The following is a 13,112-nucleotide window of genomic DNA, read 5'->3' as shown; positions in this document are numbered from 1 at the left end:
AGCATGCACTTGGTATTTATGATCAATACAAAATTTTTGTAGTTCATTTGAATTTAACAATAATTGACATTATAATCAAAGTGATGGTTGACAAAGAAACCAAAGTAGGAAAGAAATGAACACGATTATTAGATTGAGGTTGGAAAGCAAGTCAGACTTAATTAATATAATTATAGTACTGACATGTCAGTGCATGGAACCTAGGCCTCTAATAAAGAAAACTCCAATAAAGCTTATAATTATAGGGACAATGCAGTACCTCTCGATGTTTCAATACATATATAATTATATAGCTAGTCTGGACATGCAGGTGTAAAAATAATGTAATACTGAAAAAAGCTTTACGTATTATAGCTAGCTTATGGTCATTCTCATCCCTATAATTATATAATTATATACTAATTATTGCCGTCATGTGATTAGGGCTTCGCAAAATTAATTATATCAATAATTATGAGCATAATTTTTTGATATAGGGAGACTTCTATAATTATAAGAACTAGCATGAGAATAATAGGGCACTAAATTAGCATAATTTGACCCTCATGATCAGAGTCTGGTCGACCTATATATAATCTCAAGATATGTACTGTATAAGCACTATAATCACTATGCATGGCATGCATGGAGGAGTACTTTATCTTTCGGCACTAAATATAATTATTATAGAGGACTTTCTGTAATGTGGTCCCAGGCCGATTTATAACAATGTTGAAATAGATATAACGAGGCAGGGAAAGAGGCTATACCTCAGGTAATGCTATATCATGCAGTATACAACTACAAATATATTTTTGATGTCTTTATATTAAGCCCAGCACATTGTAGCCTCGATCCCAGGCCGAGTTTTCGCTCTTATAATGGTTATAATAGGTGAACAACTATAGGGATCGAGGCTATAATTATACTCTTTTGTGTGATTTAAAGATCCTGATATTACCACTGCATGTTAGATCGAATCCACAATTGGCCAGGCACACGTTAATTAATAGCACATGCATAATTATGATAATAAGTACGAATGGTTCGATATAGCTACAAAATGATAATTGCAAAACCATCACTGATAATTGACAGACTGAACACCACCGCTACGTACTAAAATTTGAAAGAGAATAATAAGAAAAAGAAAATAATATTATATCATCAGGCTGACAGCCTTGGGGCTCCCCCTTCTCCTTGTAGCACACTATTTGCACAGTATTATTGTTAAAGTTCTGTATTGGCACTATATATATGTATAGTGACAATCCGTCCTGACAACTCATTCCCGTGCATGGTTGTCCATTGCATAAAGACCTGCTTACGATGATTTGTATAACAACTATTATATCTGTAAAATACTAGCCATGGGCATTTCAAAATTTTAGCTTATAAGCTACCAACTAGCTTGTTCATGTCTGAGTATAATTATGCACAACTGAAATTGATATATCAGCATCATTCATACAGTCAGATCAGGTATGCATAACTTCTATTTCCCATGATAATGCTGCATGAGTGGTACATTATACATTATTTTATTTTCTCGCAAACCTGTTATGCAAATAGCAGTTAGGCTTATTACAGGAAACCCATTATACATGCTCGTGCATACCGAAGTAGAGTTCAAAGTGCTTTCAAAAGAACAAATTCCCGTATAGACATTGTAACTGTTGAATGTGAGAGCAATGTGAAGGAACAATCGCTAACAGCTGAGCAATTGACGATAGCCCATGCAAAACCATGAGATATAACGTTCCGAATCGGAATGAAAAAATAAGTAGGTATAATATAAGAGTCCTCAAATATAGCTAATACATTTATGTTACCAGTTTCTACAACTAGGATCGCCAACGAACATAATTATCTCAGGTACCGGCCACTACCACATGCACGTTACAAGTTAAACAGGAAAAGCCCGATAACCATCCAGCGTTCTACAATATTGCATGCACTCAGTGCAACTCAAACTTCTGGAACGCGAGTACTAGCTATAGTCTATATAATTATAAGAGCAAACAGTGACGTAAAAGGATTCTCTAAACTAGCTGTGTTCGAAGTTATTTCCGTACCTGAAATTCAAAGCAAAGCAATACAAAACTAATACAAAATTATACCTCTTTTTTTGTCTCGACAAAATTAATAAGATTATATACTAGTAACAGTGTCAAGTTTCGATGGAGAAAGCCAAAAACATAACTATATAAACCTATAGAAACTCTTACATCTATATTCAGACACAATGCATGTTCAGACACTCATTCTAAGGAAACAAGCAGTGATAAAAAATTTTCTTTTGCACTATCTGATCAAGCATGTGTTACTATGAATGTATGCAAAAAAGAATTGATTAATATCAACTACTAAGTCTTTTCCTCGTTCTTCAGGAGCCTCAAGGGCTGCTGATATTAAGGTGCATGTCTTTATAGATTTGTCTGTGCATGCAGGGAGATCCCTTTTATTAATGTCCGTGTATAAAAGCAGTTGCAGAAAGTGCATCATACTCACTGAATATCAATCAACTGCCTCTTTAAAAAGCTCCAAACTCTCCGACGCTATACGTATAAGAAGACATGAAGGCTCATCATTGTGACTGTAATAATCATGCCTAGGCCACTGTTAGTTGCATGCATACTTGTTTCAGATCAACTTCCCTCCTCGTTTTGCTCACCTCCTCAATTAAGTCATCCATTATTTTAGGTAAAAGTCCTTTTTTGGCTGACATTGCATTATTTTTACCGTGTGCCATGTTGCAAGTTGCATTGTGCACCAAAAAGCCAGTGCGTAAAAAAATTAAATTATTTTTTTCATACTCCGTCCTTTTGTGTATTGTCGTCAGTTAAAAAAAACAGGATAAAACGTCATCAAAATACAATAATGGGATAATGAGTAATGAAGGCCTCCCTCCCTCCCTCATCGGGGTCGAGCTCATCTGAAACAAATGCAACTAACAGTGGCCTCATAGAGAAACAAAGGAATTTATAGTTACCAAAAAGGTCCAATGAACCCTACAACAGGTTATACAAGGTCATAGCAAAATGTGTGTGACTACATGGACCGGAGAAAGTGTCTCTGACTGCTTATGCAATGTGGTTGCTGCATTGTACACAATCCAGCCCCTCCTTCTTTTCTGCAGAAAACTGCTAAGCCTGCAACAATAATAATCTGTAAAGCGCATGCGCTGAAAATCTTATAAAAAGCTGACACATGAGATTTCTCTAGATTTTTCAAAATCAAGCCCGTTCTCAAGACTCTCGATTCTTCTACTCGCCAATCAGGTGGCCGGCCACGAACACTAACGAATCTTCTCAAAGGCTACACGTACATGTATAGCCGGCCATACACAACGATATCTCCTCATCCATCACACTCGACTCGATAAACATTACAAAGACCAATCATCTCATTCATAATTATTGTATCAGCTATTATGTTTTGAGGGCCCCCTCGTTATTATATAGAGCTCTATTATTTCAATAGTCACTCTGTTGTGTTGTGTTGGTGTTGGAGACTATGGTGCCTGGAATAGAGTGACTGGTGAGGAGTGTTGTACTAGCATATTACTGTGGCTGCAGTTGTGTGTGTTAGATGACCTGCTCTATTGATTTCTACAGAACTGAAAATGGACCACAAAAAACGTTAAAACTGCGAAATCAAGTGTCTAAGTCTACAAAATATCTTTAAGACAAGCTATCTACTCAAGTCCCCAAGTCAAGTATCTCCAGCCACGCGAAGAAACAACATCCTCCTGCTTAAGGACGAGTGAGTGTGTATAATCTATATCACATGACATTAAGCCCCTCCCCCTAGTTACTGTTGTGTGTGTTGCTCTCCTCTCATGAAATCAATACACACTATACTGAGCTGCTCTGGTTGATGTGTATAATTGTTTCTACAGGGACACTGGAGGAACATGCAAGGACTCATACTGGCACTCCTCACCTGGATAGGAGGCTGGAATGGCAGTTGTATTTTACTGAGCATTACAATTCTGTAGTTACTGAGCAATTAGCATGCCATAATGATGTGTGGTAACCTCTGACCCCAATCACCTCTTGTCACAATACATGTTGTGAGCCGGCCGGAGACCACTAACGGAACTCTAATAGAGGAAGCGTCCAGTCTATACAACGCACTGCTACTACTCAAGTACAAGTCTGCACGATATGGATCATCTCTCTACGTACTGGCAGAATTAACAAACTTCCCCCTCCTTAAAGACGAGTGAGTGTGTATAATCTGTATCACATGACATGCCCCTCCCCCTAGCTACTCTTGTGTGTGTGTGTTTGTAAGTTACTGATCATTATAATAATTATGACTGACATGAGCATTATTGTATTAGTACTGAATTCCATGTTATGTGTTCCTCACCTCTACACTAATAATCTATTGTGTTTTACAATACAGACTACTGTTGGAATTCCAAGCATGCAATGCAGAGCTGATTAATTTTAACTCGAACAAACAAACTATTAGACATGTACTAAGACTGACTCCTTTATAGTATTGAGTCCCACTCCCCCCATGCATGTGTCCCCATGCATGCCTCTCTGCCATGCTCACCAGATTACAGGAAACAGCAAGCCTATCTACTATACTCCTACTGCTATACTCAAGTCAAGTCTCTATATCACTGGAAGGATTTCAATACAAACAACCTTAAGGACGAGTGAGTGTGTGTGATTTGTATCACATGATACTAAGCCCCTCCCCCTAGCTACTCTTGTGTAGCATAAACTGTATACACACATAGTGTTAAATGTTAGTATTGAGAGGCTTAAGTGGTCATAGTCTAGTATAGGCATGTGTATAATTGTTTCTATACAGGGACAGTGGACGGACAGCGACTGATACTGGCACTCCTCACCTGGGTTGTACTGCAAGGGTGGAGTTATATCCAGCATTATAATAATAGGCATCATTATTATTACTGTATGAGCATTACATTACATGCTGTGTCCTAACCTCCGCCCTAACAATGTTATTATCACAATACATGTTCTGGGAGACCACTGGCGGAATTTGGAGAATACTAGAGGAAACAACACTATACAGAGTATCTACTGCTACTATACTGAATTAAGTCAAGTCTGTATGGAGCATCTCTTCACCGGCAATGACTGGCATTGGTGGAATACAATGTCCTCCTCCTTAAGAAAAAGTGAGTGTCTATATTATATATGTATTACAATCTGTTAACAACCACCTCCAAATAAAGGCCAGTTGCTATATAACGGCCAGGCACTCACGTCCCAAATAACAGTTTGTGTACTACAATTAAAACAACCTCTCAACAAAGGCCACCTCTGATGTATAAAGGCCAAAACATTGATCCCCATGCATGCAAAGGTGTTTGTTATAGAGGGGTTCCACTGTACATGCTCCTATAGCTATAATTATAGTGTTGTGTGTGTATTATGAGTTGCAACATTATTGTCCTATACAATCGTGTGTGTGTATTCTAACCCTCTGCCCTTGTACCCACAGCTACTACACTCAACTACATCTCATCAGTCATAATTCAATCATCAACTCATTTTATTTATTGGGGGCCCCCTCATATTTTCAGTTCTTTTTTCGTTTTAGTTGTTATAAATCATGAAAGAAGAAGAAAAATGATCAGGAGGAGGAGTGGTCAGGCCACACCTACAATGTACATGTGACCACGCCTCTAATGCAAGGCCACACCCACCTTTCCACACCTTCATGTGAGCTGTGGGTGTGCCTAGTACTACATACGTATAGACAGTACGTATAACTATACTCGATTTCTAACCACCTGGATTTAACATAACCTTCAAACCAACTGGAAACTAACAGAACCTTCTAATCAACTGGACTGGGATAGCCTCAATAGGTAGGTGGTTTATACAACAACAATTGCTTGAGACTAATGTATTATGCATTTGCTGCAGATATCCCAGATGGTCCCATGGGCGGATGGGCTGGGGGCCAGCGATGCAGTGCCACATATTCGCGACGGTGCTGGCTGTCACACTACATGGAGGGAGGACTATCTCTCTATAGTGTGCAAGAGCACTGCAAACTGAACACACTTTTGTAATTTCAATTTCTCAATGATATGCTATAATTAATGTGGTTTTAAAAATTCAATAAGAAATTTGAACACAACAATTGTTGGATCAAGAGTTCATTAGCGCAACTCCCACAGGAAGCATTTTACCATACCTACGTCACAATATACAATCATTGCAAATGTAGATTCCACAGTGTATACATGAATGCAGGCATATTGGTGTACAGGAACACTTGCTCAAGTCAACTATTACTCACAATTAATATTAGTTTGTATAAGAAGCTTCATGGGTATGATAATTATAGATTCAAGCAGAATACTGAAATCTGGAAACGTTTCACATCCACGTCACGTCATTACTGTATCATCTATGATTGTATGACTGAATGTGAAGCTGACAATACTAACAGTGTAGTGAAATAAGAGTTGACCTTTTTTAGCATGATTAGTTTTAAAAGCATGCCTTATTTCCCCCTCTACTTCACACTCCTGTATGACACCCCCCAAGCCGTCCAATGAGTCTTCCTCATGCATCCTCCACAGTGTCACCTTGTACTCCTCCATCCGCATCTACAACTTCTTGTACACATTGAAGTAACGTATACATGTGCAAAACATGAGTATAATTATTTATCACAGAAGTTTTGGATTAGTATAATAAAAGCTACACCAGATATTGACTGCCACCCATCAAAAGCATGCATCCTATACACTAGCTCCACTGAATAGCTCCTTGTCGATCATGACTAACCACTCACTTGTACTGGCTGCGATGCTCGTTGCCACATTATCTACTGCCACTAGCTATTTACTGGAGTATCCCACAATTCCCAAACCTTGCAGAAGCTCCTATAGGGATCGCCAAACGATCGCTTTCCCTCACCAGCCATTCACTATTTTTTTCTGTGCGGGTGTGTATGGTAAGGATCATCAAAACTATGGAACAGCTTTCTTCCTTGTTTTGTCAGTAGTTAATCTGTGTGACGATCATAACCCTCTTGTGCTTCTCACCCGCATTGGACTTTCAATCGGCGTGGTCTCGAGGCTAAGTCTCGCAAGGACAAGTCTTGCCATCAGGGACATCAATGGAACACTGAAGAAACTTGTGAAGACCCAGTGAGGGTGGAGTATAGCGGGGCAAGAGTGAGGTGGTGTTGGTCTAGCCCTACTGAGGAACACACTATGGAGTAAATACCAGCTCAGCATTTCAAATGCCATTTGATGGACTAATTAAGAATGACAAGCGGAAAGAAACGCTTTGAACGAAGTGATGACAACTGGCTGGAGGACAAAGGCTCGGGAAATAAGTATGGTTGTCCCAAAATTAATACCAGGAATAGGTTCAAAGGTCGTCCTGTGGACTTCAGACAACAGTGGAGAGGTAAACAATTATCTCAGTAGTACATACTGAATGCACTTGTCAAACTAATGCCCCCTACCAGGGATAGGTGGGGATTATACCAATCACATGATCTAATCTCACTACCTTTATGAGTTCCATCTCTGTAAGATTGTACACACACACACACACACACACACACACACACACACACACAGGGTATGTGGTTCGTATCAGCGGTGGCAATGACAAGCAGGGCTTCCTCATGAAATAAGGTGTCCTCACTAATGGCCGTGTTAAGCTCCTCCTCAAGAAGGGGCACAGTTGTTACAGACCCAAACGCACTGGAGAGAGGAAACGCAAGTCAGTGAGAGGCTGCATAGTGGACAGCAACCTGGTGTGCTCAATCTAGTCATCATCAAGAAAGGTGGGTACACAACTCTGCTGATTTAGATGTACTCTGATAAAGAGAATTGATTTTGTTAGGTGTAACTATTGGGCAGGGTTTCATAATTATATACACAGTATACTGCTGTCAAGCACACAATCAAGTTGGGGCGTCACCAACTTGCCCTCGATTGGTAGGTTCTTATTTTCTTTTTCGGGTACTTTTACAAAATTGTAATGAGGTCATTGTTACCCAGAGTGTCCCCTCAGATCTGTGCCCGGCTCTACACTGTGTTCCGATGGTGTCCTGGTGCTAAGATGCGCTACAAGAGAACAGAGGTCTGCCAATCATGTGCCCAACTCAAGAACGTCTGTCAAACCTGTCTCCTTGGTGAGCCCTGTCACTATATAACCCCTAACTGTTGCTATGGTGACACACAATCATCAGTACACTGCATTCAATACTTCCTAGAACAACTTTTTTCAAGTCATGAATTTGTATAAAAAGTCTCACAGTATATCTCTCCAGGGTGTCATACAGGGAAATAAGAAAAGTAACTAGAAAATGTTAAAAAAAGGTCAACTGTTATTTCAATACCCAGCTATGGACACTCAGTCATCATTGAAAGGGGGGGAAATTGGAGCTAGGGGGGATATCCCCCTTTCCCCCCCCCCTGTATGACACCCTGCTCTCTGTTTCTAGTCTAATAAAGGTCGCGTGTAGCTCTAAGGTCAGTGTGTAAGGTCAAGTTTCTTAGCTTTACTCGCTTTTATTTGAGCATTAAAAGTCTGTCACTCTTAAAACTAATAACTTGTTGTGTGTATGAGGGCTTTAACCGAATAGCCGCGGTTATGATTTCATACGTAGTACCGCCCACCGCGGATCAGGATCTCCTGGACTCCAACGGAATTTTCAACCAGCCAAGGCCACAGCGAAGGATCCTTTTAGAGGTAAGATTTTGTGCGTATAACGATCGTACTTGTAGCAGCGTTTATAAGCCTTCTTAGCTGATACACAATGCTTAGATACCTACTTAGATGCCCCAGAGTGTGGAGAGTATAGTTTAGTAGTAGTAGCTAAATAAGTTTACAGACCCTTTTTTAGAGTGTAGTCTACACGATTAGATATTCAATTTTATCTTTTTGTTCAGCATTCGCCTCTGGCAAAGAAAGATGCATAACTTTGAAACTATAACCGTGTTCTTTAGGTAACTTCCTAGCAAACTAGTCTACAGCAGTTACTCGTCAGGATCTCCTGGTTTCCAATGGAACAGTCTACCAGCCAATGCCACAGCGAAGAATTAATTCAGAGGTAAGCTTTTTGTGCGTAAAACGATCGTACTTGTAGCTAGTGAAGCCTTTATAAGCCTTCTTAGCTAATGTACTATACTTAGATACCTACTTAGATGCCTCAGAGTGTGCAGAGTATGCTTTAATAGTAGCTAAGTAAGTTTACACCCTGTTTTTAGAGTGTAGTCTACATGGTTAGATATTCAACTTGTTCAGCATTCGCCTCGGGCAAAGAAAGATGCAACTAACTTTTAGGCAACTGCCTAGCATTCTCTGTCGGGATCTCCTGGTTTGGAACGGACCAGCCAAGGCCACAGCACTTCATAGGTAAGCTTTGTGGCTGTGTATTAAACTGCTAGTACGCTTACTCTACATATAGATAGCTTGTAAAGTAGTAAATGTACACTGGTTACGTGTTACAGTCAGTACTAAGTATTTCTACTCATGTTCAACAGGCAGGATAAAAACTCATAGGAGTTGACGCTTTATACAACTAGTTACATGTTCTTATGCCATAGCATAAAACAGTCAGATGAGGGGTTGCCAGTGTGGCAAAACCACTTCTCGCACTGTAGGCAAAACCATGCTGTGTCCTTCCTTTTGTTTTTCTGATAACACAGATGGCAACGACCTCTGCGTACATCCTGGTGGTGAAGAGGGAAGTGAGCTATTCCTAGCGATTTCAAGGGTGTCTTGCTCTTTTTGGAGCAGTAGTCGCCAATTAGCTTCTTGGCCAACTCGTGACGAAATGAGAGGAGGGTTTTCAGTGCGTTGGTGGGTGAATACTGTCGATATAATATGTAGTTGTTCGTAATGCAAATATCCTTTAGGAAGAAGTAAATGTACATATAAAACTTATGGACTTTTGTAGGGCATCTGTAGTACCCTCTGAGCTGATCCCCTCTGTCGACACCCCCCATGAAGTGATTATAGTCCTCGATGCTCTGTGGCACGGGACGGAGATTTTTTCGCCCGTCTTGACTGTACGTTGTACAGAGGTGACCGAAGTGGCGTCAGAGGCTGTGGAGATCACACGGACAACCCTATTGTCACTGAGACCGTCACCTTTTTCTTTCTGGAGAGTCATGTATTCCCCCCTGAAAAGGTAAATAATAATTATGCTTATTACTTTCTGTCAGCTTTGGCTGCTTGAGAGCCTTGGGGAAGCCTCTGCGGTCAGCGCGAGCTGTACCACAAGTATAAATGCCATCCTTCTCCAAGTCTTCTAACAGTTTGACAGACATGAAAAAGTTGTCAAAATAGACGTGGTGGTGCTTGCATGTGCTTCAACGAGGCTGTGAGGTCTTTCACAACTCGTGCTCCCAGTTGCTTCTCTGGTGTGGCTTCTCTCCCTGTATACACTTGTAGCATGTGGAAGTACCCGTCTGCTAGGACCCAAACCTTGATTCCTCTCTTCACAGGTTTATTTGGGAGGTACTGTTTCAGTGCAGATCTACCCTGAAACTTTATCATTGCCTCGTCTACTGCAACTTCACGGCCTAAGTTGTATGCAGCAGAACAGCGCTCGTTGATCTTATTGAAGAGGGGGCGTACTTTGGCCAAACGATCGCTACCTGGGGTGCCTGGAGTCGGGAGAGTGGTGTTGTCCGTGAAATGGAGGTATCGTCGGATGTCCCTAAAGCGATTGCGTGAGATCTTCGATGCAATTGGTGAGTAGTAGAATTGCACGTCTCTCCTCCAATCATTTTCAATCGATGGGAGTTTCACGATCCCCATGAAAATGCAGAATCCCATGTAAGCCTTTAGCTCAGCAGTCGTGAGTGGGGTCCATTTATCATGTTGTAGTGGGGTCATCATTTGCCTAGCGTATCAATTTGTCTCGGCTACTATGTTATCCATTATTTCAGTGGTAAAGAAATGCTGGAATATGTCTAAGGGAGAACTTGAGATGGATACAGCTGGGCCTACAGATTGGATGAAGGCCTCTCGAGAATGGTCATGAAGGGTGGGAGTCCAAGGGCAGGTTTCAGGTGTGTGTGTGTGTGTGTGTGTGTGTGTGTGTGTGTGTGTGTGTGTGTGTGGCTTAGGCGAATTTACAAATGTTGTGTAGTAACCGATTATAACTTGTCTGTACTGTGTTGTGCCACTGGCGTAAAGGACATTGTGTTATTATAATGGTGTGCAACTCATTATTACCTCTTACTTGTGTAAAGTTATAATTGTCATGTTCTAGGCATTCCAAAGGTCACTTCAATTGTGGTTGTACTTTTTGGCTTTTATGAGATAATTATTTTTACATTGTCTGTTCCCAATGCCAATGTATTAGGCCTGCAATCCATGCTTTTGTATTATTCTCAATGATTGTTGATAACCTGGGGAAAGTCTGTACAGATTCTCTCTATTATTGTCATGTGTTGTGCCACTGGCATAGGACATTGGTTGTGTGTTATTATGGTGCAACTATAACCTTTTTGTAGGGTCATGTTTTAGGCATGCCAAAGGTCACTTCAATTTGTGGTTGTAGTTTTAGGCTTCTGTGAAAATTAGAACCCGTGGAAGGCTTCATATGCGCATGCAAGATAGGTGCCACAACACCCTACTATACCCGCGAAATGTTCTAAATATTGAAAATTTTCCACCCGTATGGTACGTATAGTATACACATTATAGGGAGCTGCTTCACAAGGAGAGTTGTCAGTTGTGCTGCAGCATGATTATAGTGACCCAGCTAGGGCATGTAACTTCATGGATGATGATTGAATGCCTCAAATTATGAAGGTTTAGCAGGCTGCTGGACCTCTCTGATATTCTAGACCTCTATTTGTAACTCATAATTTATGTTTGAGAAAGGTAGATTCTCTTCATGGCTCTGAGCTGCCAGAAACAACACTCGAATGAACAGGTATACATATACACTCCAGTCCTGTGAGTATAGGAAAGATTACCAAAGACAAAAAGAGGGTTTCAACCTTACCTCACACTGTCCAGTCTCCTCCCTTAGTAGAAAAGAGGAGCACTGTTGGGATAGCTGGATATTACCATTGCTCTTGTGCAGAGAAGTATAGACATTCTATTAATATAATTATGTGTACATGCGATGTAAATTAAATGTGTCGTATTAAACAGGTCATTGTCAATCCCTCTGATGATGGCACCACCAAGTCCTCTAGCTCACATGCACTCTTCACTTCATCCACCATAAGATAATTATACCAATGATGGATCTAGATCTTTCCAAACAAAAATGACTTGATATGATAGAACCACACAACAAATCTGACCTTGACGAGCTTTAATTGTCAAGATTTGTAGCCTCTTCACTTGTTCTTCTGTCTTCAGAATAATGTTTTCTATAATTATAATTAAGAGCCATTCCAATCGATTAATGATAAACGGGATACTGACTGCTAGTACGATAGTATACACGAATATAAATGTGAACAAAAATATCCATTAGTCTAATTTTAGTCTACTTGAATGACTGGCGCATGCATGCGCAGACAACTAGTGCAGGCCTATAGTTGTTCACCTAAACGTTATAAAAGCGAAAACTCGGGCTGGGATCGAGGCTAGCTATAATATAAAGCTACGACAATTCAGATGTAGATTAAATCTGGAATGTACCTTGCCATGTCTTGAACATGCACACGCATACATTGCATGCAAAACAGTTTTTTTATGCATGAGTCTATAATCTATACATGCACACGATTGTATTGGCCGCATCTCATTTAACACACAGGAAGAAACATCAATGATCATTAACTCTATCTGCTGCCATTGACTATAAGTTGGACTTACTATTCCTCACGAATACTAAACTATTAATTTTTATCTTTACACTATTATACTTGTAATAATTTATACACTTGTACACCTATCCCTGGTGGTGTGTTAATTGTTGTAACATGCATGATATTACTACATGTTTTACTTCATTGAAAGATATTTTCCCCGTCTAGCATGCAGTATGCAAGGATATCGGGTACACTTACCAGTACTATAGGTTTTGCGTTATTGTTGAGAATTGATTATTTAATAAACTGATTAAATTTGCTGATTATATAAGCATGTAACGCGAACATTTATATGCAAGATTAACGCATGCATGCA

At 40.1% G+C, this 13,112-nt stretch overlaps 2 long non-coding RNA genes across 7 annotated transcripts; both read left to right on the top strand.

The window, feature by feature from the left end:
* Positions 1–3,404: 3,404 nt before the first annotated feature.
* LOC135338624 (uncharacterized) lies at positions 3,405–6,095 on the top strand. The gene is made up of 8 exons (XR_010395662.1): positions 3,405–3,519; positions 3,597–3,744; positions 3,881–4,206; positions 4,393–4,654; positions 4,813–5,146; positions 5,473–5,693; positions 5,731–5,842; positions 5,901–6,095. It is a non-coding gene; the product is annotated as an uncharacterized LOC135338624 (long non-coding RNA).
* Positions 6,096–7,002: 907 nt separating this feature from the next.
* Positions 7,003–11,190, top strand: LOC135338562 (uncharacterized). 6 transcript variants are annotated; one of them, XR_010395584.1, is made up of 7 exons: positions 7,011–7,403; positions 7,580–8,699; positions 8,957–9,060; positions 9,255–9,365; positions 9,659–9,812; positions 9,910–10,708; positions 10,907–11,187. It is a non-coding gene; the product is annotated as an uncharacterized LOC135338562 (long non-coding RNA). The 6 variants fall into 6 exon arrangements; XR_010395587.1 differs by lacking the exons at positions 9,910–10,708; positions 10,907–11,187 and having other exon boundaries at positions 7,004–7,403; positions 7,580–8,139; positions 8,617–8,699; positions 8,900–9,060; positions 9,659–9,903; XR_010395583.1 differs by having other exon boundaries at positions 7,006–7,403; positions 9,910–11,190.
* The last annotated feature ends 1,922 nt before the right edge of the window (positions 11,191–13,112 follow it).

This window comes from Halichondria panicea, chromosome 7 (assembly GCF_963675165.1).
Source record: "Halichondria panicea chromosome 7, odHalPani1.1, whole genome shotgun sequence".
NCBI classification, from domain to species: domain Eukaryota; kingdom Metazoa; phylum Porifera; class Demospongiae; order Suberitida; family Halichondriidae; genus Halichondria; species Halichondria panicea.
The sequence above is the reverse complement of the archived record's forward strand: the minus strand, read 5'-3'. Positions and strand labels throughout refer to the sequence as shown.